The 23,445-nt window shown below is 34.0% G+C and overlaps 1 pseudogene; it reads right to left on the bottom strand.

Annotated features, from left to right (window-relative positions):
* Positions 1 to 929: 929 nt before the first annotated feature.
* LOC120212444 lies at positions 930 to 4,161 on the bottom strand (annotated as a pseudogene).
* Between the last annotated feature and the right edge of the window lie 19,284 nt (positions 4,162 to 23,445).

The following is a 23,445-nucleotide window of genomic DNA, read 5'->3' as shown; positions in this document are numbered from 1 at the left end:
TTGCTCCCCATGGAAAGAGATTAATGACAAAAGCAGAGAGAGAGAGAGAGAGTAAAGAGGGAAACGTAAAGGGCAGGAAGCTGCAGAAGGGAGGGGACTAAAAATGAAGCGAAAAAGGGTTGCAGCAGGCAACGCGTGGAAGGGACTACGTAATATACGTAATACGGTACAGAGCGAAGTGTTAATGTCACTCTCAAGCAACCCTATTTCTACTGAACGTCCAATCACTTCAGTATAAATTTGTCTTCGCCCATGTATTAGACTCGGAAAATAATGGAACTTGGTTATAGAGATTAAAGGATTAACTTAAACTTTAAAAATTAAGAAGTTTAAATTAAATTTTTTAAAATTTAAAGTGTTTTATATTTTTTCCAAACAAATATTTTAATTATTTTTTTAAAAAAATTAAGAGACTTGATGAGATTTTTAAAATTTATGAAAATGATTTAATTAAAAAAATTTAAAATTTAATACGAATTTTAAAAAAAATTCGGGGAATCAAATTAAATATATTTAAAGATTTAAATTAACTTTTTTTTTTCTAAATTTTGGGAGACCGTGGTCCCACTACTCTCATATAGGTTTTGTCATTAGACTCGGATTAGGGATGCTAAAATTGAGATAAATGTTTTCATGTATTATTAGATTGAATTCAAATTTAAGATATATATGATTATTATGATGTAATATTATAATTATTATTTTTTACATATTTAAAGATAATTATAATAATATATTTTTTTATTTTATCTAATAAAAATGAGTGTTATAATAATATATTTTTTATTTTATTTTATTCTGATGTCTAATTTTTCATTTAGTTAACTATATATTTTTATTTCATTTAATTATTATTTGAAGATACATAATTAATTAATTTTTATATAACGATATTATTGATCCGAAATTAAAGTTTTTGCAAGATGGCTATCATGTAAATCTGGTTCTATTTATATTATCACAAGCTGTATACTCTCGAAAGTTAAAAGTTTAGCAGAGCAGAAATAGAAACTGTTCTTACCCTATATTGTAAGGACCTTGAAATTTCATACCGTAACAAATAGTACAACTAAAGTAAACATTTTAAATGTTAAAAAATTTAACCTAAACAAGATGTAGCTGTACCACCTTCCTTCCCTGCATTTCTGAGTTCAGAGTAAGACAGCTTGAATGGCACTGGTCTTACCATTGCTCAAATCCTTGCCACCAGGTGCTGCATTTGCATGAAATGCTGATTGTCGCGATGGTTCTCCAAGTACCTTCAAGGATAGTGATGAAGGCTCTCTGTGGCCATTCTCAGCCCCTCCGATACTAAGCTGAGACATACCGACTAGTTCATCTACATTGACGGGTTCTTTGGGAAGCAATGGGATCGGCTTCAGTACCTGATGTTGAGATGCTTCTATGCCCTTATTTTCATTTGGTGGGGCTGGATTCGGTGGCCAGAAGGGGTAAGGAACGTATACGTAAGGTGGAAAGAAGCCATGGACCATAGGTGTGATTCCGCTTGATCTCACCATGGTTTCTTCAGTTTCTTTAACTCTTTCTTGTGCTGCTGCATCTTCTCCATGCTCGAATTTCGAGTTGAGAGAGAGGTTTAATGAAGGAATTGAATTTGCAATGTCGGCTTCTTCTATCCGCGAAGAAGGCAGCAGAACGTGCTCTTCGGGAACAGTGGGTGTATCCGTAGCCTGCAAAACAATAAAAAGTGAATTGTCTTGCTAGTGTTAGCAAATGCTAAAATGCAACATAAAGAGGCAAGACAAACCATGTCATCCGGAACCATGTCGAAAAGGCTTGAGCGTCTCTTTCTTCGGCTAAAATTACTCTGACGGATGAAATACTTCTGGGCATGACTTGCTACCTGAGTAGGTGTCCTTGACACCACGAAATTCCGAGCTATCCCCCGCCAGTCCCCTTTCCCTAATTTCTGGAGACCAACTAGAAAGAGCCGATGTTCCTCTTCGGTCCATGGGGTACCTGTGAAGCAACCAAATTTTAACTGCATTTCTCCAAATATCATGGCAAAATCAATAATTTTCTATGCCAGCATATATTTCCATTGCACCAGTTAAGCCAATTATACATCCCTAATCCCCGTCCTCTTCTCTATCAATTCATAGATGACTTAAAGTTGCATGGGACAAAGGGTACGCAAACCATTGATGTTCGTTGATGAGAACTAGTTTGACTCGCCGGGGTTGACGGTTCACCCCTTCTAATTTAGGTAGAAAGCCGTGGCCAGTGCAGATACAATCATTAGCCGGTGTTTGTTATAGATATGGAAGCATAAGGGACCATGGGGTCGAGAAGGAGAAAGTAGTAGTCAGGATCCCCATGTTGCCTTATGCTTCAATCTATATCAAAGAAAAATATCAGCCAATAGTTGTATCCACACCGGACAATGGCCGTATCTTTAATAGAAGAGATGAATAATCAAAGGAGGACAGTCAAATTTGTTTCCAATTTGAATGTAATGTTGCTTGGAAAACCAAGCCTTGCTTTGATGAAACTCACAAAAGTTGCGATCAGATCAAAGTTCGCTAAAAAATTAGAGCCGCCCATAGTTCACAGGCACATCATTTCCCAAAACAATGAAGCAAAACACTTTGGAGACCACAACCTTCCAATCTTTTACTATATAAAGAAACCTACACATAGATCACTCAAATAACTCTTCCCACGAGCTAAGAATCAACTGATGCAACATATTGAGGGAAAAAGAAGTGTCCCTTCCAGCACTTAACAAGAACAAAAAATACAATAATTATCACTCTAAATATCAAAATCTCCTTAGCAATATAGAATAAAAACCGTATAAAAGACAGCCAAATAAAATTGAAATTGAATCCAAGTTCTCGCCCAGAATCCTCACAAATGCCATGCAAATAAATAAACCACTTAAGCCAGCTTAAAATTTTGATTTTACCTAAGGTTAATGTTAGGTATCTGTCCCTGAACATGAGTGGATGATAATGACACAAACAAGTTTCAGAACAATAAAGCAAAAACCACGCATTCACTTTTCACCAAGAACGAGGAAAGCTCGCATTACTCAATAAAATACAATAATTTTTTAGAGAAAATTAAAACTTGAAAGCTCCATTCACGGTTCTGGTATGGCGAAGCGAGAGAGAGCTTATTCTATCATGACAAAGCAGCCAATTATCCTTACTCATCTGGTCCCCCAAAATTACCCATAATAATAACATTGATTATATATATATATATAGATAGAGAAAGAGCTAAACTAGGGGAGGCAGGCTATTTTAAAAACCAAGTGTGATTACATATTATAATCTTAAAAAAACAAACACAAGAACACCATTTCTACACGCTACTGATCCCCCCATAATTTCTAAAACCCTAAATCATAAATAATAAAGCTTGGTACTCGAATTTTCTTAGCCAAAATATTTTACTGAAAATGAAGAAATTGGTGTATTATACGAAATTTGCCTAAAAGAGGAAGCTCTTACTTAAGTAATAAAGTATAAAACTTGTAACCAAAAAAAAAAACGAAGTATAAAACTAATGAAAAAAGAAATTTTATAATGAAAGTAATTACGTTTAATTAATAGGAAGGATTAAATAAGCATTCTCTGCTTTACTTCAGAACGAAGATAAGAAAAAAAATCTACAAAATCCCAGAAGGACATAAAATAGTTCATTAACCATTAATATGCTGTCAACACTGTTTCTTATGAGTACAAAGTTATCTAAAATCGTAAAAATCAACCTTAAATTAAAGTTAAATCCTCGAGCGAAAAATTGGTAAATAAACAACGCAAAAAACGCAGCGTTCTGAACTAATCACCTTTCTTTCTTTCTCCGCGACGATTGGTTGAGACGTGTGCAGCGGGGTCATCAGAGAGATAGCCGTCGGGCTCGTGGTTGGGGTCACGAACGTGATCGGATAAAGGAGAGTCATGATTAGGCGAAGCGGCGGCTGATGACGAGCTATGGTAGTGCGCCGACGACAAATTTCCCATACTCGCACTCTTTTTTTTATTATCGAGCCATCCGTCAGACGGACGCCGAATATCTTCACTCCTCCGCCGCTAATTCCACCACCACCGCGCGTGGGACACGTGCGTGAGTTGTGGCCGTTGTTGCTGCAATGCGAGCATCGCCGAGTCATGACTCGAAGAGCCAAAACCAAAGGAAACAAAATAATAATAATATGGTGTTATTTATTTATCTATTTGTCAAAAAAGATTGACGGAAAAATAGATCAATAAACACAATAAATTTAGAGAGAACAAAAACTGAGAGAGAGGAGTGCTTGGAAATGAAAGAGGAGAAAGTAAAGAAGGCGGGGATTACAAAATGGGATAAAGGAGAGAAAGGGTGTTTTGGGTATTTCGGATTTCAGTTCAGGCTCGGAGGATTATCATATCTCAGTCGATCGTTCATCAGGATAGACTGAATTACGGAGTTACCCTCGTAGGAAAATAACTTACTGCTTTCATAAATGTGAATACTTTATTATATGTCTATTCATGCCAATTATATTTCAACACATGACGGTTGAAATGATTTTTTTATCACTCAATATTTAAAAGTTATGAATTTACTAATAGATTTATTAAATTCCCGTAAAATTAAATATTATATATAAATTGATTAATTGATAAATATAATTTTAAAAATTAATATAATTGGAATAAATTAGAAAATATAAAATATATTCAACATTAAGTGATAAAGTGGATTGTTATCTACTTAATATTTTTCGCACTTCTCATTACAAAAATTTTAAAGGATGATTTAATGAGTTATCAAAATACGCCCTTTAATTAACAAAATGTAATTGGCTCTTCTTACGGATATTCAACATAAAACGACAATAAAATCACAAAATATAAAAGTATAGAGTTATATGAAAAAATCAAATAAAAAATCACAACTTGGGTAGTTATGGTGTGCGGCGGTTAAAAAACGGTTAAAAAACGGCGTGAACGGTTAAACAAGTGACTGGTTAAAATTTTGACCGGTAATGTTATATCATTTAACCGGAAATATTATCAAGTACAATAATAGCGCTTATATAATGTAATAGGTAGCGCTTATATAATAAAATAGGCATTTAACCGGAAATATTATCAAGTACAATAGCATATTAGGTAACTCTTATATAATGTAATAGGTAGCGCTTATATTGACCTATTTTCGAAGTAAACCGGTATATTTATACCGGTAACATTACAAATTTACCTATTACATTATTATTATCGGTTTCAATGTTTTTTAGATCGATACAATTTTAAATGTATCGACACTTTATGCTTGCACCTCGTTGGGCATTCATATTTCATCCTGGAAAAAAATATCGACACAAACTAACAAAGTGTCGATACATTATTTAGACCTATTTTCTCATAAAATCGGTATATTTATACCGGGTACATTGTAAAATTTACCTATCACATTGTAATTTTCGTTTCGATGTTTTTTGGATCGATACTTTTAATAAATGTATCGACACTCTATGCGTGCACCCCGTTTGACATTCATTATGAACAAAATGTATCGACACAAATTTAACAATTGTCGATACTTTATGCTGACCTATTTTCTCATAAAACCGGTATATTTATACCGGTTACATTGTAAATTTACTTATTACATTATAATTATCGGTTTTGATGTTTTTGGGATCGATACTTTTAATAAATGTAGCGACACTTTATGCGTGCACCTCGTTTGGGCATTCATTCTGGACAATAAGTATCGACACAAATTCCACAAGTGTCGATACATTATGTTGACCTGTTTTCTAATTAACTGGTATATTTATATCGGTTACATTGTTAATTTACCTATTACATTATAATTATTGGTTTTGATGTTTTTGGGTCGATACTTGTAGAAAATGTATCGACACATATTTAGGTAGTTATTGTACATACCTAAATATGTTCTGCGAATTTAATATTGTACCCACCTTTTAACTACCACTACCAATACCACATCCTATTGAAAGCAGCACGACTGAAACATGTTCAATGAACCTTTGCTTACATCTCCATCAACTCCGGGACCACTGAACTTGCACAATAAAATTTTTGCCATGGATCATACTGATGCAGACAATGTTAAGCCAACCGAGGAATGTCATGAAGTACATAATGTTGATGAATCTGACAGATTGGTTGGTTAGATCTTCTGTTCACGTGATCAAGCTTGGTACTTTTACAAGGGATTCGTATGGGAACATGGTTTTAGTGCACGTAAGGGAACAATACGGCTTGACGTGGAAGGGAATGTGAAGACACAAGAATTTTGTTGTTCCAAAGAAGGGTTTCAAGTATCAAAAGTCAATATTGTTGATCGTCAACGTGCTCATACGCCAGTCACAAGAACATGATGTAAGGCTAGAGTCGTAGTTACAGCAACAAATACAAACGATCAGTGAGTTATAAGTAAGTCTTATCAGGAACATAATCATACATTGTGCACGCCTACTATGACACCATTTATGCATTCTAATAGAGTTGTAAGTAAGGCTGATATCGATGAGGCAACAATATTGAAAGAGGTCAGTGTTGGTACGTCACAAGTAATGAACTATTTAACGCAGCAGGTAGGGGGATATCATAATGTTGGATTTACACAGAGAGACCTCTACAATGCACTTCAAAGAGGTAAAACAAAGGAAATCGTTGATGGGGATGTGAATGCGCTTATTGCCTACTTTGATTATAAGAAACATGATGATCCTGAGTTTTTTATGACATACTCGGTAGACGAATCAGGGGCATTGTATAATCTTATTTGGTCGGATTCTACATCGAGATCGGATTACACATGCTTCGGTGATGTAATTGCGTTCGACACAACGTACAAAGATAATTTGTATGGTCGACCAATTATGCCTATTGTCGGTGTCAATCATCACCATAACACAATTGTGTTTTCCACTGCCATAATTGTTGACGAGACATCTCAATCTTTCGAGTGGGTGCTATAGAATTTTTTAGAAGCCATGATGAATAAATCACCTATTTCAGTTGTCACCGATGGTGATAGGGCAATGTAGAGGGATATCAAATCTGCTATCCCTTATGCTAAGTACATACTATGTTCTTGGCATTTTTCTCGCAATACACAAGCTAACATTGGTGACCCAAAACTTACAGCAGCATTCTCAAAATGCATGGCTTCCTGGTGGACAACTGAGGAATTTGATATTCAATGGTGTTCGGTTGTTTCAGAATTCAACGTTGAAAAACATCCATGGGTGATTGAGAAGGGAAATACACGACACTTATGGGCACAAGTATATCTAACCGGTCATTTCTTTGCCAATATTCGCTTAACACAAAGGTGTGAGTCTATGAATTCTTCACTAGCGATTGCACTGAAACACAAGAAGACATATTTAGATGTTGTTCGTGCAATTGAAGATAGAATTAGTAGAATGCGTATGAACGAGTTGAAAGCGGATTACTTAAGTTCTCATAAGAATCCCTTCCAGATCATAAAACTGGTTGACCATGAAAGCCATGTTGCTGTAATTTTTACCCGCGAATCTTTTCGTGCGTTCCAAGATGAACTTCTACGGGAGACATTGTACCGGATTGAGCCAGAGATTCAATCCTTATCAGATGAATGTTAACATTAAATTTTGTCAAAGTACAAAGAAAAAAAATAGGAAATTTAAAATTAGTTTTGATTCTCGTACGAAAACTCTAATTTGCTCCTGCAAAAAATTCGAGACCGTTGGACTTCCGTGTCGCCATCAACTTCACATTTTGAAGCACTTGGATTACACATATTTTCCCGGGACTTTGATTCAAAGTAGATGGACTAATGATGTGAAGGCTTCTGTACCCAGTTATGTTGACTTGAATGTGTCTCCAGAAGTGATGCAAATAGCACGGTTCGCTGCTCTACGTTCAACATCAAGTAGGTTATGCTACATTGCATCAAAGACAGACGAGTCTTTCAAAACCGCAAGATATGAGATGAAAAGACTAATAGAAGAATTAGAAAACTCGTTTGGTTTGAATGATTCAGTCAACCAGATCATTGTAGTAAACAACGTTTATGACCCTCAATGAAAACAACACAAGCGAAAAGAAGTACCGAAGAACAAGGTCGAGAAGAAAATTAGGCGATGTGGGTACTGCAACGGTGAGGGACATAACAAACTAACATGTCCTCAAGTCAAGCTCAGTTTGAGTACAAGCACACAGCCTACATCAACTGATTTTTTCGAAGACGGAATAGAATGACAACGATCTCCATATATCATAAGTATCAACATGACTCCTATTATGTATAAGAAACATGTACAACAACCAATTGAGGATTACGAAAAAATCAGTTGTACATGTTAGGAATTGTTAGTCTATTAGTCTAATGTAAATTATACAAAATTAACCCTATATTTACAAAATTTACTCTCTTAGTCTATTTTTATTGTGGATTACGAGACCGTTTAATATTTCATCCGCATCATCACATAAATGCCAAACAATCTGTAGAGTATAGTCTCCCGCAATCATGGCCGGAATCAGTTCTGTAACTGGGATTATCCAGGTTAATCATGTTGACAGCATAGCCAATAAAACATGGGGTTTATTTAAAAAGTGTCGATATCTCTCATAAAACCAATATATTTATACTGATTATATTATAAAATTACCTATTATATTATAATTATGGGTTTCGATGTTTTCGGTATCGACACTTTTAATAAATGTATCGATACTTTGTGCTTTCATCCTTTTTGGCATCCATTTTGGAAAAAAAGTATCGACACAAATTTAACAAGTGTCGCTACATGTTATAGATCTATTCTCTCATAAAACCGATATATTTATACCGGTTATATTGTAAATTTACCTATTACATTATAATTATGGGTTTCGATGTTTTTGGGATCAACACTTTTTGAAAATGTATCGACACTTTATGCGTTCACCTTTTTTGGCATCCATTCTGGACAAAAATTATTGCACAATATTAAGAAGTGTCGATACATCTTATAGACCTATTCTCTCATAAAACCGGTATATTTATACCGGTTATATTACAAAATTACTTATTACATTATAATTATGGGTTTCGATGTTTTTGGGATCGACACTTTTAATAAATGTATCGAAACTTTATGCGTGCAACCCATTTGGATCGACACTCTATGAAAATGTATCGACACTTTGTGCATTCACCCTTTTTGGCATCCATTATGGACAAAAAGTATCGACACAATACTAATAAGTGTCGATAAATGTTGTAGACCTATTTTCTATAAAACCGGTATATTTATACCGGTTACATTGAAAAATTACTCATTACATTATAATTATGGGTTTTGATGTTTTTGGGTCGTTACTTTTTATATATGGATCGACACTTTATGGGAAACTTTAAGTTTGGATACATTATAGAAAACGATTATAAATATACTGATATTTCTAAGTATGAAAACTTTGTTGTGGAGATCATAGAAAACATTTCTTTAATAATGTGTTTCGATACATTTGCACGCAGATGTAAAATACATTAATAACTAGTATTGATATTTCAACAATCCTCAAATGTATTTGTATACAGAGAAGCAAATATGGAATAATTAATGAAAATATACACACAATATAATCAAACCAAAATATACATACACAACAATGTTCAAATAATGTACCGACAATGAAATTAATCCTATGAAAAAGGGTTATTTCTAACGAAGTCCGAAACATTAGGCGCCTTCAACAAATTTTCCAAATACTCTCGTATGTTTCCGCCTTTTTCTGAGGAAATACATAAATAATTTCAATTATCAAAATAATAAGGTGCAATTTTACTAACAATAAACTAAATTCGCATAAGCATGAATAAATTTGTGTCATACCTAGAGCACTGTCGTTCGAATGGGAAGCAGCGTCAAAGGTATGTGGACATATGTAATTGTATATCTATATAAACACATAAATTGTTAAAATAATCAATGTATGAACACTTGTTTAACTGGAAAAATATATTGCATAAATGCAACTTACCGGATTATAAATCATTTTTTCCGCTGAATTATCGACCAAAAGTGTATTTAACTAGTTAAAATTAGGACACGCGTTCCAAACATCATTGAGATCTTTACAGTAGGTAACATTATCGTATGTTTTGCATTTTGCTTGATCCTGTTCACAAACAGTCGAACATAAATATGTAGGAATCATAGACAAAGAAAAGTCAGCAAACTGTAATGACATTCATCTTACCCAAACGAATAGAAAATGCTCAGAAAATAAAGGTAGTTTCTCAAGTACACGGTCGACGTTATGCCTGAGATTGTAATCAAGTTTGAATTTTAACATTCAATTGTATATTAACTATTTTGGCTACAGTAATTCAATTGCTCAACAGTTCTAACCTCATCTTGGAAGACCAAATGGCAACAACAAAATTGTCTACACAAAATTGCATAAATTCAAATAATCTTGTTCTGAGGACAACATCTACAACATGAAGAAAATGAGATTAAATTTCTACGATTATATATTAAAATAATGGATACAAAAGAACAGAATTAAAACCTGTAGATAGTCTTGGGATGTAGGCAATGACACCATTGAGATCAAAAATTAAAAGTTTTCTTGAAGGCGGCATTGCAGACACGATATACTTGTTTGGATCATCATCATCATCATCATCATTGTCATCTTCATCGTCATCTTCATATTCATTGACTGCTTGGTTGTCCACATCTGTTAAAAGAAAATAAAATACATTTCAGAACGTGTAAATGTTTAGAAACATAAATAATGAATTACCTAACTCATTTTATGTCGTTGACGTAATTCTTCATGCAATATGTAGACTTCATCGCACAATGATGAAATATCGGCTCGCATTCCACTCACAAGGGAATCAATATGCTTCCAAAAAATTGACCATGTATTCCATCATGGTCTTAATTATGACATCCTCTCCAACTGGAGCTTCTTCTATCATTGCGTCTCCAATTGGTTGCTCGTCTTCATGGCTAATAGGGTCAATTTCCTCTCTCTCTTGATCTAATCCGACCTCCTTGACACGCTTCCAACCGAGTTTTTCAATAAAATCATATCCCGTTTTTTTAATAAATAACGTGTCAATCTTGCGGATTAATCGAACAGGGGAGTCATGAAAAAAAATCAACTTCTTTCTTCTTCAACAGATGGGTGATGACACATCCATATGGTAGTGAAGTTGAAATTGTTACTCCCTTTGTGACCATATATACAATTGTATTAAATATCAATTTAGCAATGTTTGGAGCCGTTTTGGATTTGGATTTATACTTTGTTATCCACCAATAATCACTGTCTCAAAGCGTTGAATGTTTTCCCCCACTAGGCCGGATATACCATGTGAGCATTTTGTCAAACACTATCGACTCTACATCTAGGTGAATTGGGTTATTTCTAGCAACCCGTTGTATTGTAGTATCTAAATTATTTTCATCTGAATCCCCTTTATTCTCGACACCTAGACCCTCCACAATAGTTTTCGGAGATATATATATTTCCTTCCCCATGAAATGGGTATTAATTCCTATTATATTAGTCTTATTAGGCTCGTGCTGTAAGGAAACATTGTTGTAGAAGACTCTAACTAGGTTGGGGTAATATTTTGGTTCTATACCAAGAAATTCAAGCCAACCCCAATATGTAAATATGGATTTAAAACTAAATGCATATTTATCATCAAACAAGAAACCCAGGTCAATGACACGTTCGGGACGAATCTTCCTTACTTTAAAACTTGTCTGCCATCTTTGTTTCTCCATATCGGATCTAAAGTTCAGAGTTTCGAAGGACCTGATTTTCTCAAAAGAATCGTTTGTTTCAGAAGGAGGTTGTGGTTGAGAAGAACTAGGTTGAGAAGAGCTTTGAGAAAGACCGCACTTCTGACGCTGATGTTTTGGAGCCATTTTGGGTGTGGATGCTATTACAATAGAACACAAACACATTCAGGAAAAAACTCCAATATAGAAATCAATCAAACCCATAAAATATCGATAAATTTACCTGAATATCTGATCGTCACTGTTATGATAACGCTAATATTCGTCGGAGATGAAGAGTTTAGAAGCCTTTAGGTTTAGGGTTTGTCGATTTAGAGTTTGTATAGATTATAATCTATAAATAATGAAGGGGGGAAAACACGCAATATTTAAATTAGTATCGACACAAAATTAAAAAGTGCGATACATGTTGTAGACCTATTCTCTCATAAAACCGGTATATTTATACCGGTTACATTGAAAATTTACCTATTACATTATACTTATGGGTTTCTATGTTTCTGGAATCGATACTTTTTATAAATATATCGACACTTTATGGTTGCATCCTTTTTGGCATTCATTCTGGGCTAAAAGTATTGACACAAAATTAAAAAAGTGCCGATACATCTTGTAAACCTATTCTCTCATAAAACCAATATATTTATACCGGTTACATTGAAAATTTACCTATTACATTATACTTATGGGTTTCGATGTTTCTGGGATCGATAAATTTTACCTATTACATTACACATATGCTGACTTATTTTTTGGAAACTTAACGTTTGGGAATCATACTGGACAAAATGTTGGAAACAAATCAATGTTTATTAATTTTTCAGTAAAAAGTCTATTTTTACCAACTACATTGTAAATTTACCTTTTACAACAATCTCCATATATCGTATGTATCAACATGACTCTTAATGTGTATAAGAAAATGTACAACAACCTATTGCTAACTTTTCTCATCTCATACATAATTATATTCACATACAAAATTATAAATCTTATACAAAATTATAAATCTTATAAAAAATTAACCCTACATTTACATCATTGCATCCTTTTGTTATTCTTGTGTCTCATGGCAGCTTTTGTTATCTCCTGTCTTCGTTGGTTTTGATTGCGGCTTACGAGATCGTTTAATATTCGTGATCGATCCCACTCTCCAACTACCTATATTAAAATTATCAGAACGTTAAGTATTGTAAACCAAAACATTCAATCTACGACTTTTAATAATTTTACCACAAACAAATTTTTAATTCCACTTACACAATCACCAGTTGCCCCTGAAGAACCGATCGATTCCATCCACATCATCACATACATGCCGCAATTATATATGTTACAAAATTTGAAAACCACACATGTGAATTATGAATCCTGCATAAATTAAGCTTTCTATTTATGATAACATCTCATACCCATTCAATTGCTTATTCTTTTTATGCTCCACAAATTTGAAATTTTTCAAGTGGAACTTTCCTAGAGATCCACAGTATTCAACCCAAATGCGTTTCTTATTATAAAAATCTAATATTTTAATCTGCATTAAAAAAAAGTTATGATCCAAAAAAATTATGCATTATAATTTACATAATGTCCTTTCATACATACATACATACCAATCTCTTAGCATCATTCACTCTCTGTTTAGCTGCTTCAGATGTAAACATACTATCATATATTGTTGCAACACGATCTACCATATCCAACACCAACAGATACCAATGTAAATTATGGTAGTTTATTGTGATCATGATCTGCAATAAATTTCGCACCCAATTTGACAAAATTCAAGATTCTATATCCGAAAACATCATTTGCAATTGGTATGGTGTCTTACCTTCTCACAGTCGGTGAATTTCACATAGTTATCCAATATGGGACCCCAAAAGGTAGCAATACTCTCAACACTTTATTTGTTGTTGGCATCCAACGCTTGTTTCTACAATTACACAACAAACATTATTAATTTACCGTCTATAACACTACTTTTCAACATTTATTAATTTAACTCACCGCTAAGTGGTATGGAAGGTAGACAATCCTCCAGAGTGACTTTTGAGAATCGTAGCATACTGTCCAGGCGAGCAAATCAATAACCTAACAAAATTAATTACACAATCAGAACATATTCAATAAGTTTTAACATTTTCTACTTTCTACTTACCACACCGCTAACCCATTCCGTAGGCTTAAACGTTGCAACATCGTATACACTAGCGAATTGATTTCCCATTGAGATTACAAAATATCTGTATGAATCATTAGGATTAATATGTTTTCATGAAATATTTAAATATCACTCACAAAGCAATATATTTCACTTACCCCGATTTTAACTCACTATTCCATAAATAATCACAAATCACAGCTTCGATGTCATCAATTCTGATTGGAATATACGCTTTTTCAACCTACAATTTTGCATACAAATTTTTGTCACAACAACATGATAAAGATCAAATTAAGTTTTATTTTATTCAACTTACCTTCTGCTTATTCTTCTGGGGTGCAGGACATTCCGAATTAAATCTGATGCTATAACACTCTCCGGTGTATAAATGACATCGACATCATTCCTCCTCATTTCTTCCATCTTTTCTTCTTCCTCCTCTTTCTTTTCTTCTTCATATTTTTTCAGTTCATCGTATTTTTGCTATATATAGCTCTTCATCTCTTTTATTTCACCCTTCAATTAATCTCCTTCATCCAAGTATTGATCAACCACCCCCTTCACCCCCGTAAGTTCACTCCTCAATTCCATAACCTCATTCACCACTCCATCAAATTTTTCACCCGTCACCATCTTAAGATCACCCCTTAACACATCAACTTCTTTCACCACTTCACCCCTCAACACCTCTACTTCTTTCACCACTCCATCTATTTTTCCTTCCACTTCTCCCTTATGCCTCTCAAGTTTCTCTTCGACTCTCTCAAGTTTCTCTTCGACTCTTGATTGTCTTTGCATGATATCAAATTGGATTTTTTTATATCAGCCAATTCAGACATCAAAATGTCGAAGTTACTCTATTTTCCCTCACTGTCATCCCCCTCACCGTCATCCCCCAATACAACCATCTCTTTTTTCTTCTCCTCTGCCTCCTCTACCTCCTTGCCAATAACCTTCAAAATTAAATTACAATATTAAGACATTGATTATATTCTTAATATTATTTAATTACATTTATTACCCTTTCTTGCTTCCTCGGTCTATCCAACTTCAACTTTGCCATCACTCCAACCACCTGTTCCTTCCCCCATGCACGAATGCGTGCCACTCCGGTTCTTTCATAAGCTGGCACTGCCTCACAGCCCGACCAAAAATTGAACAGTACAACCTGCATTTATAATAAAATTTATAATTTTATATAATAAATATACTATCATTTTATATAAAAACACAAAAAAGTTCTTCAACTCATTTACCTCTAAGATTGCTATGCACCCTTTGAGGTATCTCTGGCTGCCCCTTTTAAAGGTGATTATTGATTCAATCAATCTCGAATGGACATATTCATCCCAATTGAATTCACCCTTCAAGCCTTCATCGCAAATGAGCTTTATATAGTCCTTGTTCGTTGACGTATCACCCGTTGGACAAAGAAAGATACCGACAAGGTACAATAGAACTCTGGCCTTCAGCCCATCCCCCCCGTAAGATCCACTTTTGATTTCCTCTTTAATTTCAGCATATTTCACCTTCTTCTTCAAAGCATATTTGGAGGCAAGTGCTTTCCAGTACTTACTCTTACAGACTTCTACAACACTTTTGCCTTTATTTTCTAAATACGGCTGCAGCATATGGGATCCCGAGAGGAAAAGGAAAATCACCATACTTAGCAATACATTGTTTAACATCAAATTGCGCCATCAAGGATCGACATAATTCCCTCCGAATAGGTCGATCCCTTAATCCTACCAACGATCCAAAACCAATTTCTCCCAACACATTCAACTGACACTTCTCCTTAAGGTGTTTAATTAATTAATTCACCCTTTTAATGCTGCACCTTGTCGACACTTCCTACATTTTTTAACAATATATAATGTTATAGTTCTTATACATTTTGTATCAACGTATTTACAAGTGTAATGAATACCTTATTTTCATGTGCTTCCTCCGTTCTTTGTATTCTTTACTATCATTCCTTGACTGTGTGATGTAAGGTTCCTTTTCAACATCACTCATCGAATTCCATTTGGACCTCACATCTTTTGTCACCTAATATTAAGCATAAACATTTCTTAATCAATACATTAACACTAAATAATACTCAATGTCAATTTCATTTTACATACCAAACCTCTCTGTGTGCCATCTTCCTTCATCCTTTTGCATTCGGCCATACTGTCAACATTTAAAATTTGTAATCAATTTAAAGTTCTTAAATACTTTAATCCAATTACCATTTCAACAATAATAACAAAAAGACATTGATACTTACTAGAAGTACATATATCCACCCTTTGGTTGCTTTCGAGTCTCGGCCTCAATTTCAAAGTCATCTGCGCCACCAACAATTTTTTCACACATTGACTCCATTTTTCCTTCATATATCAGTTTACGCAAATCAAATCAAATACTTGTTACATACACTTTATTCAATATACAAATATAGACAACTACTCTTGTGGTAAAACAGTTTTCTTCAAAAGAATTTGAATGGCCACTACAAAATGTGTCGACACATTTATACAACCTATAATATCATTTTCTACCTATAATATTTAATAAAAGTATAGACATTTATATTTTACCTTGAATATCACTTTCTACCTGTAATCGGTCCAAATGCTTCTTTACTCTAAAACCCCAAACAACACATAAAAACCCTATTTGTGATTACTGTAATAATAAAAAAACTAGGGTTTCGACAACATACTTTTCGATTCGACTGTAGCAACAAACAAACAAACTTCGCTTTAGAAACGCCTTCTGAAATGCAGTAACAATTACGCTTCGATTTCAAAAACTCGTCCGTTCTATCAATTTTCAGAGGATATTTAGCTATGGCCTTTATATTTTCATCGAATATGTTATTTATATTTAATCGATACAACTACCAAAGTGTTGATACTTTTATGTCAGATTTCGATACTTTCGATAGGATAATTACATATTTCTTTGAAAGTATCGATAATTTATTACACGTACTTATGAAAGTATCGACACTTTCAATATATCCGGTAGCTCTTTACCGATTTTATCATTTTGATACCATTTTTATCATTTTTTACCTGTTATATCGTTGTGGATCGATATATTTTTATAAAGTATCGACACTTTATAGGCGCTAAAACTGCTTCTCTTTTAAATTCACAAAGTGTCGATACTTATATTAAAGTATCGACACTTTAAATATATTCGGTAGTGCTTTACCGGTTTTATCATTTCGATACCGGTTTTGTCATATTTTTACCTATTATATCGTTGTGGATCGATACATTTTTATAAAGTATCGAAACTTTATAGGCGTTAAAACTGCTTCTCTTTTAAATTCATAAAGTGTTGATCCTTATATTAAAGTATCGACACGTTCAATATATCTGGTAGGGCTTTACCGATATTGTCTTTTCGTGATCAGTTTTATCGATATTTTTACCTGTTATATTGATATGGATCGATACATTTTTAATTTGGCGGTTGGCAAATTTTTTAATATTTCTTCACGACTTAGACCTACTACATTATTATTACTCAACATTTCCGGTAGTGCTAAACCAAATTTATTAAATATCTTTTAATGTATTCAGTAACGTCGTATATTAACCGTATATTAACCTGTCTTTCCTGAGACATTTCTGACTTTATCAATTACTTTTAAAAGAGAGAATAAAGTTGTGGTGATTTGAAACGTTGAATAAATTATTAATTTATCAAAGGGGATGATGTTAATTGAGTTATCTCGTAAATACACCTCACCCTTTTCATTTAATTTCACTTGTCATCATTTTTGTAACGGGACATAAAAGAACCTTATTAAAGCCAAATGTGTACGGACACGTGATGCGTTTGCTAAAAGAATACGGCACTCTTTCTTTAAATACCAAAATGGAACAATTGCAAATTCGAGCTTTGTGGACTTCGTCTGTTTCTTCTCTTTCTAAAACACAAATTGGCCTTGCAAATAGGAGATTATGTCATCTTCTAGGTCAAGAATCTTTGACTGCACCATTAATCTATTATATCGGGATTCTCTCACGAAAGACAGATTAATATACGACTAATATACGGTGTTATCGGATACATTAAAAGATATTTAATAAATTCGGTTTAGTGTTACCATAATAATGTTGTTGGTGAAAATCATGAAGAAATATTAAAAAATTTGACAATCGGTAAACTTAGCTTATCAATATGTATTGATACAAATAAAAATGTATCGATCTATAACAGTATAACATGTAAAAATATGATCAAACCGGTTTTATTATGACAAAAACGGTAAAGCGCTACCTAATATGTTTAAAGTATCGATTCCATTGAAATAAGTATCGAAACTTTTGGAATTTAAAAGAGAAGCAGTAATAGCGCCTATAAAGTGTCGATACTTTATAAAAATGTATTGATCTATAATAATATAACAGGTAAAAATATGACAAAACCGATCTCGAAATGACAAAAACGGTAAAGCGTTACCAGATATGTTGAAAGTGTCGATACTTTAATATAACTATCGACACTTTTGGAATTTAAAATAGAAGCAGTAATAGCGCCTATAAAGTGTCGATACTTTATAAAAATGTATCAATCCATAACAATATAACAAGTAAAAATATGACAAAATCGGTCTCCAAATGACAAAACCGGTAAAGCGCTACCGGATATGTTGAAAGTATCAATACTTTAATAAAAGTATCGACACTTATGGAATTTAAAAGAGAAGCATTAATAGCGTCTATAAAGTATCGATACTTTATAAAAATGTATCGATCCATAACAATATAACAGGTAAAAATATCACAAAATCGGTCTTCAAATGACAAAACCGGTAAAGTGCTACCGGATATGTTGAAAGTGTCGATACTTTAATATAAGTATTGACACTTATGGAATTTAAAAGAGAAGCAGTAATAGCGCCTATAAAGTGTCGAAACTTTATAAAAATATATCGACCTATAACAATATAACAGGTAACAATATGACAAAATCGGTCTCGAAATGATAAAACCGGTAAAGCGTTATCGGATATGTTGAAAGTGTCGATACTTTAATATAAGTATCGACACTTTTGGAATTTAAAAGAGAAGCATTAATAGCGTTTATAAAGTGTCGATACTTTAATATAAGTATCGACACTTTTAGAATTTAAAAGAGAAGCAGTAATAGGCCTATAAAGTGTCGATATTTTATAAAAATGTATCGATCCATAACAATATAACAGGTAAAAATATGACAAAACCGGTCTCCAAATGACAAAACCGGTAAAGCGCTACCGGATATGTTGAAAGTGTCGATACTTTAATAAGTACGTGTAAAATATTATCGATACTTGTTAATGAAATAGGTAAATATCCTATCGAAAGTATCGACACCTGATATAAAAGTATCGACACTTTGGTAGTTGTATCGATTAAATATAAATAACATATCCGGTGAAAATATAAAGGGCATAGCTAAATTTCCTCTGAAAATAACTAGAACACAGACGAGTTTTTGAAATCGAAATGTAATTGTTGCTGCATTTCAGAATGCTTTTCTAAAGCGAAGTTTGTTTGTTGCTACAGTCGAATCGAAAAATACGTTGTCGAAACCATAGTTTTTTATTATTACATTAATCGAAAATAGGGTTTTTATGTGTTGTTTGGGGTTTTCGATGTAAAGAAGCATTTGAGACCGATTACAGGTAAAAACTGATATTATAGGTAGATAATAAATATCGATACTTTTATTAAATATTATAGGTAGAAAATGATATTATAAGTTGTATAAATGTGACGATACTTGGAGTATTGAGTGTTCTATTCGTTTGAAGGAAATAGGCATTGGGGTTTTTGAGTTTGGTTTGGGGACCGATTATATAATATTATAGGTATAAAATAAATATGGATACTTGTATATAATATTATAGGTAGATAATGATATTGTAGATTGTATAAATGTGTCGACACTTGTAGTAGTGGTCATTCAAATTCTTTTGAAGGAAACTGTTTTACTACAAGAGTAGTTATCGATATTTGTATATTGAATAAAGTGTATGTAACCAATATTTGATTTGATTTGCGTAAACTGATATATGAAGGAAGGAAAAATGAAGTCAATGGGTAGAAAAATTGTTGGTGGCGAAGATGACTTTGAAATTGAGGACGAGAGTTGAAAGCAACCAAATGGTGGATATATGTACTTCTAGTAAGTATCAATGTCTTTTTGTTATTATTGTTGAAATGGTAATTGGATTAAAGTATTTAAAACTTTAAATCGATTACAAATTTTAAATGTTGACAGTATGACTGATGCCAAAGGATGAAGGAAGCTGACAAACACATCGGTTCGGTATGTAAAATGAAATTGACGTTGAGTATTATTTAGCATTAATGTATTGATTAAGAAACGTTTATGCTTAATATTAGGTGAGAAATGATGTGTTGGAGAAATGGAATTCGATGAGTGATGCTGAGAAGGAACCTTACATCGCACAATCAGAGATGGATAGTGAAGAATACAAAGAATGGAGGAAAGCACATGAAAAGAAGGTATTCATTAAACTTGTAAATACGTTGATACAAGATATATAAGAATAATAACATTATATTTTGTTAAAAAATGTAGGAAGTGTCGAAAAGGTGCAACATAATAAGGTTGAATTCATTAACTGAACACCTTAAGGAGAAGGATCAGTTGAATGTGTTGGAAGAAATGGGGTTTGGATCGTTGATAGGAGTAAGGGATCGACCTATTCGGAGGGAATTGTATCGATCATTGATGAAGCAATTTGATGTCCTACAATGTATTACTAAATATGGTGAATATTCATTTCCTCTGGGGGTCCCATGTACTGCAGCTGTCTTGGGGGTAGGAAATGAAGGCAAAAGTGTTGTAGATGTCTTTAAGAGTAAGAACTGGAAAGCACTTCCCTTCAAATATGGTTTGAAGTAGAAGGTGACATATGCTGAACTTGAAGAGGAAATCAAAAGTGGATCTTACGGGGGGATGACCTGAAGGCCCAAATTCTATTGTACCTTGTCGGGATCTTTCTTTGTCCAACGGGTTATATGTCAACGAACAAGGACCATATGAAGTTGATTTGCGATGAAGGCTTGAAGGGTGAATTCAATTGGACTGAATATGTCCATTCGAGATTGATTGAATCAATAATCACCTAATAAATTTTATTATAAATGCATGTTGCATTGTTCGAGTTTTGGTCGGGCTATGATAGTGTGTCAGCTTATGAAAGAAACAGAGTGACACTTATCCGTGCATGGAGGAAGGAAGAGGTGGTTAGAGTGATAGCGAAGTTGAAGTTGGATAGACTGAGGAAGCAAGAAAGGGTAATAAATATAATTAAATAATATTAAGAATATAATCAATGTATTAATATTGTAATTTAATTTTTAAGGTTATTGGCAAGGAGGTAGAGGCAGTAGAGGCGGCAGAGGAGGAAAAAGAGATGGTAGTAGGGGACGACGGTAAGGGGGATGACGGTGAGGGAAAACAGAGTAAATTTGACATTTTGATGTCTAAATTGGCGGATGTAAAAAATTTCTTTTTGATATTTCGCAAAGACAATCAAGAGTCGAAGAGGTAATGGAGAGGCTTAAGGGGGAAGTGGGTGGAAAAATAGATGTATTGGTGAAAGAAGTTATGGAGTTGAGGGGTGAAGTTAAGATGGTGATGGGTGGAAAAATTGATGGAGTGGTGAAGAAGTTATGGATTTGAGGGGTGAACTTACGGGGGTGAAGGGAGTGGTTGAGAAAAATTTGGATGAAGGGAAAAGATGAATGGTGAAATAAAAATGATGAAGAGTTACGTAGAGGAAAAATACTATGAATTGAAAAAAAAATATGAAGAAGAAAAGATGAAGGAAGTGAGGAGGAAGGATGTCGATGTGATCTATACATCGGAGAGTGTTATAAATGCAGATTTGGATTCAGAATGTTCTGCACCCAAGAAGAAGAGGCAGAAGGTAAGTTGAATAAAAGAAAACTTAATATGATTTTTATCATGTTGTTGTGACAAAAATTTGTATGCAAAATTGTAGGTTGCAAAAGCGGAAATTCCAAGCGGAATTAGTGAGCTCGAAGCTGCAATGTGTGATTATTTATGGAATAGTGGGTTAGAATTGTCGTAAGTGAAATATATTTCTTTGTGAGTGATATTTAAAAATTTCATGACAAGATATTAATCCCAATGATTCATACAGATATTCTGTAATCGCAATGAAAAATCAATACGCTACTGTAAATGACGTTCAAACGTTGAAGCCTATGGAATGGGTTGGAGGTGCGATAATGTAACACCCCAATTATTGTAATCATTAAGAGCACATATATATTGGCCCGTAACAATTATTATGGCCACCTGTCAATGCCATTATTATATGTAGGCACTGAGCCAACCACTCATTAATTATGAAAGAGATGGGGAGTGTGTAATAATCCATTTAAAAGCACTCTCTGAGCCTACGAACTAAGAGTGAAAATTTGTGATAAACATATCCCTATCTGTTCATCAACAACCAAAGACGTTTACACTTTTGTTTTCACTCCACTTTATCTATTTCTTCTCCATCTACGGCCAATCCCAGCAAAAACCCATTTTTTCTGGTTCCTTGTCAGACCATTTTTCAGGCACTTCCCAGTTGGGAGAAGGGGGAAATGGCACAGATTTAGCACCCTCGATTCAATGGTAAATGAGATTACCGAATACCTCAACCTTTGGAAGTCCCATTGCGATGGAAATATGGAGTCCTTTGATGTTGAAACAGAATAGGAAAGGAGCAGCTAAAAGTTATGGCAAATTTATAGTGCTCGCCTTGTCTGAGAACAAATTGTTATCAAACGAGAAAAGGGCGCGACGGTGCATGGCTTTGGATCCGGGCTGCTCAATAAGTGGTGTTGTGGTTGGGTCTATTTCACACTTCTCTGGGACTGTGTGGTAGCAAGTAAGACCTGGGTTAATGTAATTAAATCGGAACTCATGGGTGAGTTCATGCAACTCGACCTGGTTAGTTGGATCGAGCAAAACTTACGTGGTCGGTCGTGCTTTCCAGTCTTGCCGGTTGATTGGGATTATACTTTGGAAATGTTATTTGGTGTTTAAGGAAGATAAAGAATTGTTTGATTTTCGATCCTGGTTTTTCCTCTTATGAAAGAGTGTTCCATGAAAGTTTCAGACAGACAACATGGGTTGTGCATGCTAGGGAGGCAAAGAGGGATGCCATCGTCGCTTATCGTCTATGCTTGGGTTAGTCTCACCGCTGTGAATCTCCACCGGCTTTCTTCTTGTCCTAGCTGGTTTAGTGCTTATCATTTGGCTATCTCAACCAAGGTTTGAGAACTGGTAATGGAAAAAATAATAAATAAATGTAAATGGGTTCAACAAGCACGTGGGTTTGAAAATGTTGATATAAAGAAAGGGCTAATCATAGCTTCAATCCTCTATTTTTGGTAAGATTCTAACTTTGTCACCTAGTTTTAGTATAATTTCA

This window comes from Hibiscus syriacus, unplaced genomic scaffold, assembly GCF_006381635.1.
Source record: "Hibiscus syriacus cultivar Baekdansim isolate YM2019G1 unplaced genomic scaffold, ASM638163v2 tig00110013_pilon, whole genome shotgun sequence".
NCBI classification, from domain to species: Eukaryota; Viridiplantae; Streptophyta; class Magnoliopsida; order Malvales; family Malvaceae; genus Hibiscus; species Hibiscus syriacus.
The sequence above is the reverse complement of the archived record's forward strand: the minus strand, read 5'-3'. Positions and strand labels throughout refer to the sequence as shown.